At 36.9% G+C, this 16,483-nt stretch overlaps 2 pseudogenes; both read left to right on the forward strand.

The window, feature by feature from the left end:
- Positions 1-6,587: 6,587 nt before the first annotated feature.
- Positions 6,588-6,702, forward strand: LOC125498051 (small nucleolar RNA R71; annotated as a pseudogene).
- A 4,751-nt stretch (positions 6,703-11,453) lies between these two features.
- LOC104893307 (uncharacterized) lies at positions 11,454-15,667 on the forward strand (annotated as a pseudogene).
- Positions 15,668-16,483: the final 816 nt, after the last annotated feature.

Raw genomic sequence — 16,483 nt, forward strand, 5'->3', positions numbered from 1 at the left:
TTACAAACGATAAAAACAATAAGGGAACAAGTAGGAAATACGTAAGGAACACAAGAGTATATTGAAGGAATGACGGTACAAACTTTATCTTAGTTAAACCCAATTAAAACCGAAGTCAGACACACTATGGAAGGACTACTAAAGTTTTGACACTTTATGTAAAAATAATTTAAAGTCCGACACATTAAACTTTAGATTAAGCGCCTATTTATAACATAAGTAGTCATGAAATAACTTACCACTAATTAGCCCACTAACCCCATGATATCCATAACTTAATTAATTAAGTAGTTCTTATTTAACTTTACTTGATAATTAAATAACCACCAACCCACTACTTAATTAACTTAATAGGAGAAGCAGTAAAGCATAACGTGGTTTATAAAACTTGAAGCCTAATTAATAAATTAAGGCTTTAATAAATAATCAAGCCCATTACTCCACAAACAGTAAACGTGTAGTAGTAAGCTTAAACGTGCGTGATATTAGTTTGCTTGGGGAGTTATTAAACCATATAAATTAATTAATACTTGGGAAATAATAAACAAGCCCACTAAACCCACTAAAACAAATAAAACATTTAGCAGTATACATTTCGTGGTTTTAGATACTTGGGGAATAATTAAACTATTTAAAAATAAATGATTTAAGAAAAAACATCTTTTTAAAATATTTAAATAAAAACTGAAAATCAGATTTTATTTAAAAAGAAAATCTTTTGATTTACTTAGAATAAAAAGATAAGATTTTAAAATAAGATATTATCCTTTTCAAAACATAAAATCATTTTAAAATCTTTTCCTAAAAAACTAATAACAAACTCCCTAAAATAGTGGATCTAGTCAAAACTAACCTAAAACTTCTAACTAACCTGTTAGGCGAACAAGTAATGTTAGGCGCACTACATAGGACGTTTTAGGTCTGTTCCCAACCTGTGTTCCCAAACTGTACCAACGTCTGTTCCCAACATAGGAACAGATCAATAGGAACTCGTAGACTTAATTAATAGAAACCGACACAACCTTTTTACGTTTAGACTCATTAAACCTAGGAACTTAACTAGAGACTCTAAACCTTCATTCCAACTTTATAACTCAAGTTTCCTTACCTTTCCGGATCTTGTTCCCTTTTTACATTTGGGAACTTAAATACAAACTCATGCATTCTAAGCTTCCTTCATGTTAGGATAGTCTAACCTGTTAGGCGCACAAGTAATGTTAGGCGCACTACGTAGGACGTTTTAGGTCTGTTCCCAACTTGTGTTCCTAAACTGTACCAACGTCTGTTCCCAACATAGGAACAGATCAACAGGAACTCGTAGACTTAATTAATAGAAACCGAAACAACCTTTTTACCATTTAGACTCATTGAACCTAGGAACTTAACTAGAGACTCTAAACCTTCATTCCAACTTTATAACTCAAGTTTCCTTACCTTTCCGAATCTTGTTCCCTTTTTACATTTGGGAACTTAAATACAAACTCATGCATTCTAAGCTTCCTTCATGTTAGGATAGTTGTCCCTTTGAATATGTTCACTTCAATCTTCAAGTAAAGCCTCTTCACTTCAACCTTGATTGTAGTATTCTCTTTGTCCATAGGAACAATGCACCTCACACACCTTTCATAACAAGCATTCTCAATGCTATAGGCACAACCTTTTACAATGATTCTTGCACACATAAAACTCATAAACTTTGTTAGTTAACTTACTTTAGTTTGTCATCATCAAAACCATATTAGGTTAACAATTTCCCCCTTTTTGGTGATGACAAACCAAGGCAAAGTAATATAAAAACTAACATAATTTGAATATAATATTATAATGCAAGATCATATTTAGTAGAGAATAGACCATAGTAAGAATAATAAATAAGTTACTTTGCCATAATCTTACCCCTTTTGACATCATCAAAAAGCGAATTACTTTTAAAGAATTCATGATCAACCTTTCTATCTTATAGTGACACCACACCACCATAAACATAAAATTAATGGTCAAACATGAGTTAAAAATTTCAATTAGCTCAAACATCAATCTAGTAATATTAGCCATCCTCATGCACATGATGATCAATTAGTCAAAGAAGCTAAAGCATGTTAAACATAAACCACCACTATTACCAAAGTGCAATCCATATAAAAGCAAATAAACGAAATGTCCAATAGAATTAAAAGAGAGGATCAAAGGCCATTTTGTGAAGGAATGGTTGGTATAGGCTAAGTGGCAAAGATATATATGTATGAATTGGTCACTTGTTCCTCCACCATTACCTTTCCTAAACTTCTAGTTTTCTTGTGATTTGCCTTTGAAGCACACACTCGCTAGTTCCTTTCAAATAACATGTAGTTCCTTACTTCTTTTTCAATACTTTGAATATAATTGTGTTGTCTGTTCCTTATTTTGAGATTCAAGGAAATAACTGATTCCTTTTGTTTACTTTAGATTTGATACTAAAGGAACACACTTGGGACTACTAGAACCCATTGACAGCTTTGTAGAAGTAGGAACTTGAACATTTTTGGAACTTTCTCTCTTCTATTACTCCCTTTCACACATCTCTCCTTTTATTCTCCTATTTTTCTCTCATATTTTTTTCTTCTTCTTTATCTCCCTCAAACTCTCATTTTTCTTCTCCATATCACCTTATTCTCCCTCAAGCTTTTCCTTTTCTTTTCTTTGTTCCCCCTCAATTGTTGCATCATCATCAATATTCAAAGTCATAGTGGAGGAACACAAACCGAAAGATTTGGAATTATGGTGAATTGGTTAGAAAAGAAAAAGTATATATATAAATGTGAGATGAAATTAATTTGGAGGAATTTTTGTGATTTTGAAAAATATATGGTAAAATAAAAGATATGAGAATCTAGGGAATAATATAACTTATGAAAAAAATTTGGACATTCATACGTAATGCACTTGATTCATGTGGAATGTATAACATATGAGTTCCTTAGATGAAAGGAACTACACTTTTTACTCCTTCTTCCTCTTGACTAATAATTAGCAATATGGATAATAAGGGGAATATTACAAAGACATCAGTGAATCATCTTATCAATTTAACTCATGACTATGCATAAAACATAGAAGCAATTGTGGTGACACACTTTCATATGGAAGATATTTCACAAAAACTCTACATAAAAACGCTAGATGAATTTTACATTTAGGGAAAGACAAGACAACTTAACTCATTTAACAAAATCACCTCTACTATTTTCATAAACCTTTTTAAGTGAGCGAAATTAAAAAAAAAAAAAAAAATCAATCAAAGAAGCGCAAGGAACAACGAGTGCCATATGTTGTTCCCCCTCACTAAGGCATCCATAAAGTCTAGCAATTAGAATTAGGAACCCAACTTTGTTTAGGTTCCATAGTATGACACATATTAGACTTTTTAACATTTAACTCAGTTTTAGACTTAACATCAAATTTGGCCATTAAACATAACTGTGAAGTTCCTTCATCTGAAAGTTCCTCTTCGGATTCAGACTCTTATTCCCATGAGGGACACTCTTTAATATAGTGATCTAATCTACCACATTTGAAACAACCAGATTCATATTTTGAAGTAGAAGACTTTTTACCTTTGGTTTTGCTCGATTTGAGATGTCTGTACATCTTCTTGAATTTTCGAACAAGTTTCACAGTTTCTTCGGCATCAAAATCTTCGTCCGCTTCTTCCTCTTCATAGGCCTTTAGAGCAAGTGCCCGATTTATTGAAATTTCACCATATTCAGTTCCTAACTGAAGTTCATGGGTCAACAATGAACCTGCTAGCTACTCTAGATTGAACTTGGTGAAATCTTTCGTTTCTTGGAGAGCAGTTACTTTGGCCATCCACTTCTCCTTTGGTAAGCTCCTTAAAATTTTGCGAACCTGTTCCTCAGACGAAATATACTTTCCAAGAGAATCCAACTCGTTAATAATGTTAGAAAATCGATTAAACATATTATGAATTGTCTCATATGGTTTCATTGAAAAGAGCTCATATTTACTCATTAGAAGATCAATCTTAGACCTTTTTACCTCATTTGTTCCTTCGTGAGTGACTACAAGTAAATTCCATATTTGTTTAGCAGTTTTGCACCCCATGACACGATTGTATTCATGAGGTCCAAGACCACAGTACAACAGTTGAATAGCTTGAGCATTCATTTCTAACTTCTTATAGTCAAAAGCATCAAAATCACGTATAGGTTTAGGAACTACCTCGTTTTTCTCGTTTTTGGTTGTGACTTTGAAATCGCCAACCTCTATGACTTTCCATACCTGATAGTTTTGTGCTTTTATGAAGATCTTCATTCTGTTCTTCCAGTAGGTGAAGAATTTCCCGTTGAACATTGGAGGTCGTAAGGTTGAATAACCTTCTTCGACCTTTTCAGTAAGTAGTGTTCCCATCAGGATCTTTTCTCAATAGGGTTTCCTATGTTTTTGTGAGTTCCCGCTCTGATACCAATTGTTGACTTCTAAGGGAACACTATAAGAGGGGGGTTGAATTATGGTGTGACAAATATACGTTATTTTTGCGAAATTATAAAACAACGAAAGGAACAAGAGAAATACACAAGAGATTTTAGCGAGGAAAAACTTCCTAGGCCCAATAGGAAGAAACGACCTCGACCACAAGGGATTTTGACTCAAACTTTTCACTATAATAGGCCAAAACAACTATGTTTACAATCCTATTACTTTTCTCTCGAGCCACAACCTAAGTTACTAAACTCAAGTTCCCACGACTGTCGTTCCTCTCAAACTTCACTTGAAGTTACTTTCTCTTTCTCTTTCTCTTGCTTCACTCAAAGCTTCACACTTACAATGAAACTCACTCAAGTTTCTTCCCTTTCTCTTGCTTTACTCAAAGCTTTTCTCAATACAGGATTTCGCTCAAAATCCCTTACCCCAAAAACCAAGATTACAAACGGTAAAAACAATAAGCGAATAAGTAGGAAATCATAAGGAACACAAGAGTATATTGAAGGAATGACGGTACTGACTTTATCTTAGTTAAACCCAATTAAAACCGAAGTCAGACACACTATGAGAAACTACTAAAGTTTTGACACTTTATGTAAAATAACTTAAAGTCGACACATTAAACTTTAGATTAAGCGCCTATTTATAACATAAGTAGTCATGAAATAACTTACCACTAATTAACCCACTAACCCCATAATATCCATAACTTAATTAATTAATTAGTTTTTATTTAACTTTACTTGATAATTAAATAACCACCAACCCACTACTTAATTAACTTAATAGGAGAAGCAGTAAAGTATAACGTGGTTTATAAAACTTAAAGCCTAATTATTAAGGCTTTAATAAAATAATCAAGCCCATTACTCCACAAACAGTAAACATGTAGCAGTAAGCTTAAACGTGCGTGATATTAGTTTGTTTGGGGAGTAATTAAACCATATAAATTAATTAATACTTGGGAAATAATAAACAAGCCCACTAAACCCACTAAAACAAATAAAACGTTTAGCAGTAAACATTTCGCGATTTTAGATACTTGGGGAATAATTAAACTATTTACAAATAAATGATTTAAGAAAAAATATCTTTTTAAAATATTTAAATAAAAACTGAAAATCAGATTTTATTTAAAAAGAAAATCTTTTGATTTACTTAGAATAAAAAGATAAGATTTTAAATTAAGATATTATCCTGTTCAAAACATAAAATCATTTTAAAATTTTTTCCTAACAAACTAATAACAAACTCCCTAAAATAGTGGATCTAGTCAAAACTAACCTAAAACTTCTAACTAACCTGTTAGGCGCACAAGCAATGTTAGGCGCACTACATAGGATGTTTTAGGTCTGTTCCCAACCTGTGTTCCCAAACTGTACCAACGTCTGTTCCCAACATAGAAACAGATCAACAGGAACTCGTAGACTTAATTAATAGAAACCGACACAACCTTTTTACCATTTAGAGTCATTAAACCTAGGAACTTAACTAGAGACTCTAAACCTTCATTCCAACTTTATAACTCAAGTTTCCTTACATTTCCGGATCTTGTTCCCTTTTTACATTTGGGAACTTAAATACAAACTCATGCATTCTCAGCTTCCTTCATGTTAGGATAGTTGTTCCTTTGAATATCTTCACTTCAATCTTCACTTCAACCTTGATTGTAGTATTCTCTTTATCCATAGGAACAATGCACCTCGCACACCTTTCATAACAAGCATTCTCAATGCTATAGGCACAACCTTTTACAATGATTCTTGCACACATAAAACTCATAAACTTTGTTAGTTAACTTATTTTAGTTTGTCATCATCAAAACCATATTAAGTCAACAATTACATAACTTCAAAGAATCAATCTTTTGAGTTAGAGCAGCTAGTTGCCGAGACAGTAAGGAAATGGCTTCAACATCATGTTTACCTCCTTTTTTCATATAGGAACGAATAGTAGATGCTTGATTAGATGCTAGTTTCTCCAGAAGTTCATATCCTTCATCAATGGTCTTATCCATGAAGAATCCACCGGATGCTCCATCAATTACCCGCCTTGTGTTGGCATCAACTCTAGCGTAGAAAATCTGAAACAAATACCACTGGTCCAAACCATGCTGAGGACAGAGACGCTGCAGATCCTTGAACCTGTCCCAAGCTTCATACAAGGACTCACCACGATCTTGGGTGAAAGTAACTATGGCATGTCTCATATCTGCAGTCTTTTAGTAAGGGTACCACTTGATAAGAAAAATCTTGGAAAGTTCTTCCTAGGTGGTGATGGTGGAAGGCAGCTTATTATACCAAAATAGAGCTTGGTCACGCTGAGAGAAGCCAAATAAGATGAGTTTCATCTCATTAGCAGTAACACCAGCTTGTTTTTGAGTAGCACAACATTGTAAAACCCGCTACATGTGCTGATTTGGGTCTTTAGATGGTAACCCAGCAAACTGATTATTCTGAACCATATTCAGAACATGAGACTTAATCTCAAAATTCGTAGCAGCAAAAGTGGGCAACCGCACCCTAGTGGGCACATTATCAGGAGATGGTTGTGCATAGTCCCTGAAGGTTCGATTAACATTCTCACCCATTTTGAGAGTAATAGGTGAGACGGGGAATTCTTGTTGTGGTGAAGATGGTGGAGAAGGTGTCTTTTGGGAGGGTTTCTCTGCAAACAACTTTGCTTGTTTAGTTTTCATTCTGAGTCTACGAGCGGTCTTTTCAATCTTCGGATCAAATGAAATATGATTTGGGGATTTCAATTTCCTACTCATACACCAAAAACACTAAAACAAACGTGAGATGCTCCAAATAACAGGTGTTCTTAAGAGTAGAGGTTGGTGTAATACTATAATTGAGACAAAATAAAAATAAACCGTCTCCCCGGCAACAACGCCAAAATTTGAAAGGTTAAAGTCATATCACCTAATCAAAATTAACCTAAGGTCCACTAACTAGTAGTTAGGGAAGTCAGGATCAAACCCACAAGGAGAAAGTTATATTATTATATCTGAACTCTAATATTACTAAACTAAGCAAATAACATAACTAAACACAAAGGAATAAATAGATTAATAAAGTACTAGAATCATGGATAAATGTGCATACAATTCGGGAAATGAGGAACAAATAACAACCACCTAATAAGTTAAATTATCTAGGACACATGTAATTTCTCTCGAACGTTACCTCCCTCAAAGATCACCTAGCCGCTCTCGCATGGTCAAGGGTCACCTTGCCTAGTGATTGAAAGCCTATATGGTAACTCTCCTCTCGAAGTAGATTCAGTATTGCGATATTAGAAATATAAATCAGGCCTAACATATCAATTTAGCATGAACGATTCAACCACATGAAACAATAGAAATACAAGGCAATTAGACTAATCTATCAATCCCTCATTGCACACACAGATCCCCACAATCCTAGAAATAAAACTACTAACTCAATCATAATTACGAAAACAATAACAAAATCAATATAAAAACTCATAATTTGAAACATTGCAAATAACTAAGAAAGTAATCTAATCAACAATAGAGGAAGTAATAAAGAAACATTACAAAATTGAAGAATTGTATTGAGCTTGTGAATATGACAAAGGTTTGACCTTGAATTGAAAGCAAAAAGCAATAAATAGGGTTCTTAAATCACTCTCTAGAGAAAACTATGAAAACTAATATTAAAACCAAGATCCATAATAGAAATTTTAATTTTGCTATTTATACAAGTCCTAAAACCAATAGGAAAAAGTCTTAAACACTAATAGGAAAAAGTCTTAAAAACCAGCCCAGAATTCATTAAAAAGTGTGTGGCGGGTCGTCGCCCGATCGGGCCAACTTCGCCCGACCCAATCGAGCTCCAAATCACGAGTATTAGCATTAAAACACAGGCGTCCGAGGAAATCGGGCCGTCTGTTAACTCTGCAGTTGCGCATCAGAAATTTCCATGGTCCCCGATGAAGTCGGGTCAAGTCGCCCGATCGGGCGTCAACAACGAATTACGACAGGGTTTGAACGCCCGATCAGGCCCGCAACAAAAGTTATTTGCTTCTCTTGGGGGTCCGATCGGGCTGTACCGCCCGATTGGATCAGACCGAGCATCCTTTCCTCGTTTCTTAGCTTCAAGTGCCAAATCTTCAAGGGTCTCAAGAAGTGTCCTCGGGACCTCGGGACTCAGCATTAAACCTCTCCAATCGAGTGTAGCGGTCATATAACAAATAGAAAGTAGGGAATAGTTCCCTAAAACCTGCAATTCGATACAAAACAACAAACCACAACTAGATGGAGAAAGTTAGTACAAAATGGCTCCTAAGAGTACCATAAGCATCCCTTTTAGCATATAAGCAGGGGGAAAAACTCTATATAAAATCATAATATTAGGCCATATTTATGAATGTAATGTTATGAGTTGATTCTAACAATATTATTCGATGAATATGAATACGCAATTGTTTTGCTGGCTTAGTTTATGAACTGAAAATAGAAAGTGGGCAGGGTATGGGTGGAGGATGGTTACTCTTTTGACCTGATATGGTCGGCTACGCTCCATAACGAACCTTGGGGGTAGTATTGCTGGGCTCCAAAACGAACCTTGGAGGCAGCGTTTGTGATAGACTTGTAAATATTTATATTTTAGTATCTTAAATTATTCATATTGTATGGATTATTGTATTTAAAAGAGTCTTTTAAGTGATTTTCATTCCGAGACACGAGTGACTACTGTTTTATGATATTGTTTATAGGAAGGTGATTTTAGCAGCAAAGTGGCATTGGACTCAATTCAAGAGCAACCCATTAACACCTCTTCTAATTGGGCTTTGAGGAATTGTTAAGCAACATTAACAAAGACAAAAGAAAAGGGGAGAGGGAGCAGCGTAGGGCTCTCGGTTTCTTGTTGGGCTTCGATTTTCTCAGCGTGGGGCCCTTGGATTTTGCTGGGCTTGGATTTCTTTGAGCTTCTTCAGCAGCGACAGTAGGTGAGGGTAGTGTGGTTTTTCGGCTGGAAGGAAGGAAACAAAAGGAAAAGGCAGTGAGAACAGGGCGGCGGCAAGGAAACTTTGGTTCAATTGCAATTTCTCGTGAACTTCACTGTAAGATGATGGTAGAATAGCTTTAGATTAGAGTAGGTATAAATAACTTTACCTTTCTTTGTTGTAAAAAAATCATATACTTTGCTTTATCTTTCATAGACATCTGATTTCTCCATATTACCTTAGCTTGATTATTTTTGCAGAATTTACTTAGGTCAAACTCTCTTTTTTTGAAGTATGAATCACTCTATTAGAGATACTGTTAATATCTAAATTTTAACTATGTTAGGCTAATTGTTCTTAGGGTTGGGAGATATATTGGGCATTGGATTCTTGATTGATGAGAATGATAAAGTTTTGATTTTTATTAATTATGTGATTACGTTTGTGCTTTGATTGGGTTAGTACTCTGTTTTATTACGTTGAGTTAGTCGAATTATATTTTAGATCGGCCATCTTTACTGTAATTGACTATTTCAATTGCTAGGATTTCGACTTGTGATACGTAATTATCCCTGTTGGTTTCATAAGTAGCAATTAGGTGTTTGACTAGTGACTAAAACCTGTCAATTACCTATGGTTATCGACCCTTTACGTCGTACAATCCGAGCTTGTGAGATTGTGGCTTAAGTCAACTACTTCCTAATTATTAATGCTGCTAATTAATCGAGTCTAGAGAGCTTATTCTAGATTGTTAGTTAGTTAGATAATATCCTAGAGCGTGTTTGGTTTATTTGTCACTAAGGGAAGTTTGTTAGTTGACGTTAAGGTATTTACGTAATCTATAACTTATGTTTCATTACTTGTTATTTCAATGATCAATCAAACATCCAATGCCAGTATATGTCTCTCGATCCCTATTTTTTTCTCTCGATTTCTATTACTTTATATTATTTGCTCAGTATTTTAAACTTCTATTTGGTGAGATAGTTAGTTGATATTTTCTCGAAAACAGGGGTTCTAACTTAACACGAGAAATAGTACAATAAAACCAGTTCTCTGTGGGATCGACCCTGACTTACCCTACTACATTATTGTTAGGAGGTTAGAGTTGGGTTTAAATTTCGGTAAGCACGCGACAGTCGTACCAAATTTTGGCGTCGTTGCCGGGGAGCTTGGCATTATATTATATTATTTCTTGTGTTTTTACTAACTTATATTACTAACTCGTCATTTAGTTCGTTGTTTGTGCATGTGTGACAGGAAACCTAAGCACCAAAGGTTGCGTGATTTTGCAACAAGGAACCAGGGACATATAATTCAGCCTTACACAGCTTTCATAGTGGCATCTCGAACTCGCGCTCAACTATTTGAGCAGGCTCGTCAAACTCCTCTACCTTTCAGTGATATTTTTGCTTGCGAAGAGGAAAATGAGTACAGTTTTGAGATGGCCAATCCTAACCAAACGTTGAAGCAACTAGCAGCTCCGTCATTCAATCCGAACTTGTTGTGCATAACAGACGGTGAGACAGAATGTGAGATCAAGCCGGGTTTAATTCAGGCACTGCCACTTTCTCTGGTTTTCGTGACATGAACTCATTAGGTTCAACCTACATGACTGATTCAAACAAGTTCTTGAAGGAATTTCATTTTGCATGTTCTGGGATGAAACCTGCTGGTGTCAATCTTGACCAACTCAAGTTGAAAGCATTTCCTTTTGCTTTAACTGATGCTGCCAAAGAATGGTTATTTGACTTGGCTGCTGGTTCCATTACAACCTGGGAACAAATGCAAATAGCATTCTTGGAGAGGTACTTTCCGGCATCTCTAGCTGTCAACATTAGGAAAGAGATATGTGGGATCACACAAGATGGAGCAGAGACATTGCACGAGTATTGGGAGCGTTTCAAAAAGTTATGCAATAGTTGTCCAAACCATCAAATAAGCGAGCAGTTGCTAGTACATTATTTTATGAAGGATTGACACATGGGGATAGAAACATGGTAGATGCAGCGAGTGGTGGGGTATTAGTCGATAAAACACCGGTCGATGCCAAGAAGTTGATTGCAAACATGGGTGCCAATTCCCAATACCGTGGAGGTAGAAGTCATGCTTCCGCTTCATCACATCAGGTTAAGGAGATAGGAATTTCTAAGTTAGAGCAGCAAGTAGCTAATCTGACATCGTTAGTAGAGCAAGCAGTAATTGGGAAAGGGCACGCAAAGGTTTGTGGTATTTGCATGGCTACTGGGCATCTTACGGATATGTGCCTCGCTTTGCAAGACGAACAAGCACATGCAATTGGTGGTGTCCAAGGACAACAAAGACGTTATGATCCCTTCTCTCAAACTTATAACCCGGGTTGGAAAGATCATCCGAACTTGAGGTATGGAAATAACAACCAGCAGCCACAGAATTCTAATTTCAGACATCCAAACTTCCAGCAGCAACAAGGATTTGTACCTCCTGGTTTCAATAAGTTTCAGCAGCAATATCAACCTCCTAGATCTCAAAACCAACCAATCCCGCTCCAACAACAACCACAATCTGGTGGAATGTCATTAGAGGATATGGTTAAGGCGATGGCTTCTAGCACTTTACAATTTCAACAAGAAACCAGGAGTGGGTTAAAGAACCTAGAAAATCAAGTCTCTCAGTTAGCGGACACCGGAGGAAGGTTACAAGCCCAGAGCTCTAACAATCTCCCTAGTCAACCTGAGAGAAATCCCAAGGAAAATGCTAGTGCTATTTCTCTTAGAAGTGGCAAGGAATTAGAAATCCCAATAAAAACTAAGGATAAGTCCACTGTCAACCAAGAGGAAGAGGCAACCAATGAAACTGACAGAGCATAGCACCAACCGAAGGTACTCAATGATATTCCTTTAACTACTAATCCTGTTTCTTCTCCTGTGCCTTATCCTAGCAGGCTGTTATCTAAGAATAAGAAGCGAGAGCAAGATAAAGAAGTTCTAGATGTATTTCGAAAGGTAGAAGTAAACATACCTCTTCTCGAAGCGATAAGACAAGTACCACGCTACGCCAAATTTTTAAAGGATTTGTGCACTAACAAACGGAGACTAAATGGAGATGAGAAGATCAATGTCAATGAGAATGTGTCTGCTGTGTTGCAGAGAAAAATTCCTCCTAAGTGCAAGGATCCTGGTATTTTTACAATCCCATGCAAAATTGGTAACACGAGGTATGAACGTTGTATGTTAGATTTAGGAGCTTCGATTAACGTAATGCCTTTCTCCATATTTCAAGCACTTAATTTAGGTCCCTTAAAGGACACTCGTGTTATTATACAACTTGCTGATCGATCTAATACATACCCGAAGGGGGTGATTGAGGATGTGTTGGTACAGGTGAATGAACTCGTATTTCCTGCTGATTTTTACGTGTTAGATATGCATGATAATGATAATTCTCTAGATGCATCCCCTATATTATTAGGCAGACCTTTTCTGAAAACTTCTAGCACTAAGATTGATGTTCACAGTGGGGTGCTAACTATGGAATTTGATGGGGAGGTTATACGTTTTAATATATTTGATGCTATGCGGTATCCTTCTGATTGTGAGTCTGTTTCATGGTTAGATGTTATTGATTTGCTAAGTGAGGACGTATACTACCTCTGTAGTAAAAATGCATTAGATGTTGTCTTAACGTTACCAATAGAAAAAGAACAATATACTAATATGCAGGGAGTTTTTGAGCTGCAAGGTGAAATAAAAGAAGCTATTTCGCTCTTAGAAACAACTCCAAAAAAGTCGGGAAGGTATGCAAATCAATTCATGGAATTACCTATTTCCACTAATAAGGTTATTGCCTTCTGTTGTGCAGGCCCCTAACGTTGAGCTAAAACCACTGCCTGAACACTTGAAGTACGCCTTTTTAGGAGAAAACAAGACTCTGCCAGTTATAATAGCAAGCAACCTCACTGCGCTACAAGAAAAAAAGCTTGTTAAGGTTCTTGAAGAGCACAAAACAGCCTTAGGGTGGACTGTAGCATATATAAAAGGGATTAGCCCTTCCTTGTGTACGCATAGAATATTATTAGAGGAGGGAGCAAAACCAGTGAGGCAAGTGCAAAGGAGACTGAATCCACCTATGATGGAGGTGGTTAAGAAAGAAGTACTGAAGCTTCTCGATGTAGGCGTTATTTACCCCATTTCAGATAGTCCATGGGTTAGTCCATTACAGGTGGTTCCCAAGAAGTCAGGGATCACAGTCGTAGAGAACGACAAGGGAGAGCTAGTACCTACTCGAGTACAAAATGGATGGAGGGTTTGTGTAGATTACAGGAAATTAAATTCCATGACCCGAAAAGATCATTTTCCCTTACCGTTTATTGATCAAATGGTTGAACGTTTAGCTGGTCGTGCTTTTTATTGCTTTCTTGATGGCTACTCAGGTTATGTGCAGGTTGCTATAGCTCCGGAAGATCAGGAGAAAATAACTTTCACGTGTCCATACGGCACCTTTGCATATCGTTGTATGTCGTTCGGATTATGTAATGCTCCAGCAACGTTCCAAAGATGTATGGTAAGCATTTTTTCAGAGTATCTCGAGAAATTTATTAAAGTCTTCATGGATGATTTTACCGTGCATGGTGACTGTTTTGATAGCTGTTTAGATCATCTAACCTTAGTCTTAAAAAGATGCCTTGAAACTAACCTTGTCCTAAATTCTGAAAAATGTCACTTTATGGTTCAACAAGGTATAGTTTTAGGCCACATTGTTTCTAATAAAGGAATTACAGTTGATAAAGCTAAAATTGATCTTATTGCATCTTTGCCTTACCCCACCTCGGTGCGGGAAGTACGCTCTTTTCTTGGCCATGCAGGGTTCTATCGCCGATTTATTGAAGGATTCTCCAAGATCGCACAACCACTATGTAGGCTTCTCCAAAAAGAGGTTGAGTTTGTTTTTAACGAGGAGTGTAAGGAGGCGTTTGATAAGTTGAAAGGCAAACTTGTTTCAGCACCCATTTTGCTGCCACCAAACTGGGAACTACCATTCGAACTGATGTGTGACGCTTCCAACTATGCCGTGGGAGCTGTGTTAGGACAGCGAGTTGGGAAGGCGCCCCATGCCATCTCCTATGCCTCAAGAACCTTCAACGAGGCTCAAGCTAATTATACAACCACTGAAAAAGAACTTTTGGTTGTAGTTTTTGCTTTAGAAAAATTCAGATCTTATTTACTTGGTACTAAAATTATTGTGTATACTGACCATGCAGCGTTGAAGTTTCTTTTGTCAAAGAAAGAAGCGAAGCCTATACTAATACGTTGGATTCTATTGCTTCAAGAATTCGATGTGGAAATTAGAGACAAAAAAGGTTCTGACAATAGTGTGGCTGATCATTTAAGCAGGATAGTCAGGGATGATGGAGATAAAAACCTAATTAATGAAGAGTTTCCAGACGAGCGATTACATGCTTTGAGCTCGGGCACGCCATGGTATGCAGATCTGGTGAATTTCCTCGTGTCTGGGAAGTTCCCAGCCAGTTTTACCAAGGCGCAGAAGGATCGTATGCGAAGTACAGCAAAATACTACATGTGGGATGACCCGTATTTATGGAAGTATTGTGCTGATCAAGTGATAAGAAGGTGTGTACCCGATTCTGAGTTTCTATCTATTCTAACATTCTGTCATTCTTATGCATGTGGAGGGCATTTCGGGCCTAAAAGAACGGCACGCAAGGTGTTGGAAAGCGGATTCTTCTGGCCATCCATATTCAAGGACGCATATGAGATATGTAAGGTTTGTGATAATTGTCAACGAATAGGTACACTAGGTCCTAGGAATGAAATGCCCCAAACTCCCATATTGATTTGTGAAATTTTTGATGTTTGGGGTATGGATTTCATGGGACTAGTTCCCTCTTCTTTTGGCTTTCACTATATTCTCTTAGCTATTGATTATGTATCGAAGTGGGTTGAAGCAATACCCACCCACTGATGATTCTAAAGTGGTTGCAGAATTTTTGAAGTCCAATATATTTGCTAGATACGGATTTCCAAGAGCAATTATCAATGACAAGGGGACACACTTTTGCAATAGAACCATTGAAGCTCTCCTAAAGAACTACAATGTGTTCCATCGAGTTAGCACGTCATATCACCCGCAGACTAACGGTCAGGCAGAGGTATCTAATCGAAAAATCAAGTTGATTCTCGAGAAGACGGTCAATCCAAATAGGAAAGATTAGAGTCTCCGCCTTAACAACGCTCTGTGGGCTTACAGAACTGCTTATAAGACGCCTATCGGGATGTCTCCATATAGGCTAGTTTTCGGTAAACCCTGCCACCTCCCTGTAGAACTCGAACACAAGGCGTATTGGGCGGTGAAGCAGTGTAATATGGAGATGGATGCAGCAAGGGAGCATCGGAAACTTCAGTTGCAAGAGTTAGAAGAGATTTGGAACGATGCCTTTGAGAATGCACGCATATATAAGGAGAAAACTAAGGCATTCCATGACGAGCGCATCACTCGAAAGACATTTACAGTTGGGCAGAAAGTTCTCCTATACCATTCTCGGCTCAAGCTTTTTCCTGGTAAACTACGGTCTCGCTGGGTGGGACCATTTGTGGTGATAAAGGTATGCAATCATGGTGCAGTGGAGATTAAGATCAGAGTAAGGAAATTGACAAAGAATTTAAGGTGAATGATCATCGACTCAAGCCATATTATGAGGGGTTTCAGGTTGAGAACATTCAAGTGATGGAGCTCGAAGCTCCAAATTACGAGAACTGACGTATTAAAGAAACGTCAAGCTAATTACGTGAAATTAAGCGCTCTTGGGAGGCAACCCAAGTTTAAAACATTTTTTTTTCTTTTCTCTTTTCTTCCTATTTTCCTTTTTATTTTCTTTCTTCCTTGTTCTTCGTTCTGCGTTAGTTCCTTAGTAGTCTGCATTTATTTCCATTGTTTTCGGTGGCTTTTCGTTTTGGTCACTGATATACTTTCGCACAATTGATAAGTTTTGTGTGGGTGGTGCAGGTGTATTTGTGTTGGCAGCTCTCGT

Source organism: Beta vulgaris, chromosome 5 (assembly GCF_026745355.1).
Source record: "Beta vulgaris subsp. vulgaris cultivar EL10 chromosome 5, EL10.2, whole genome shotgun sequence".
In the NCBI taxonomy this organism is placed as follows: Eukaryota; Viridiplantae; Streptophyta; class Magnoliopsida; order Caryophyllales; family Amaranthaceae; genus Beta; species Beta vulgaris.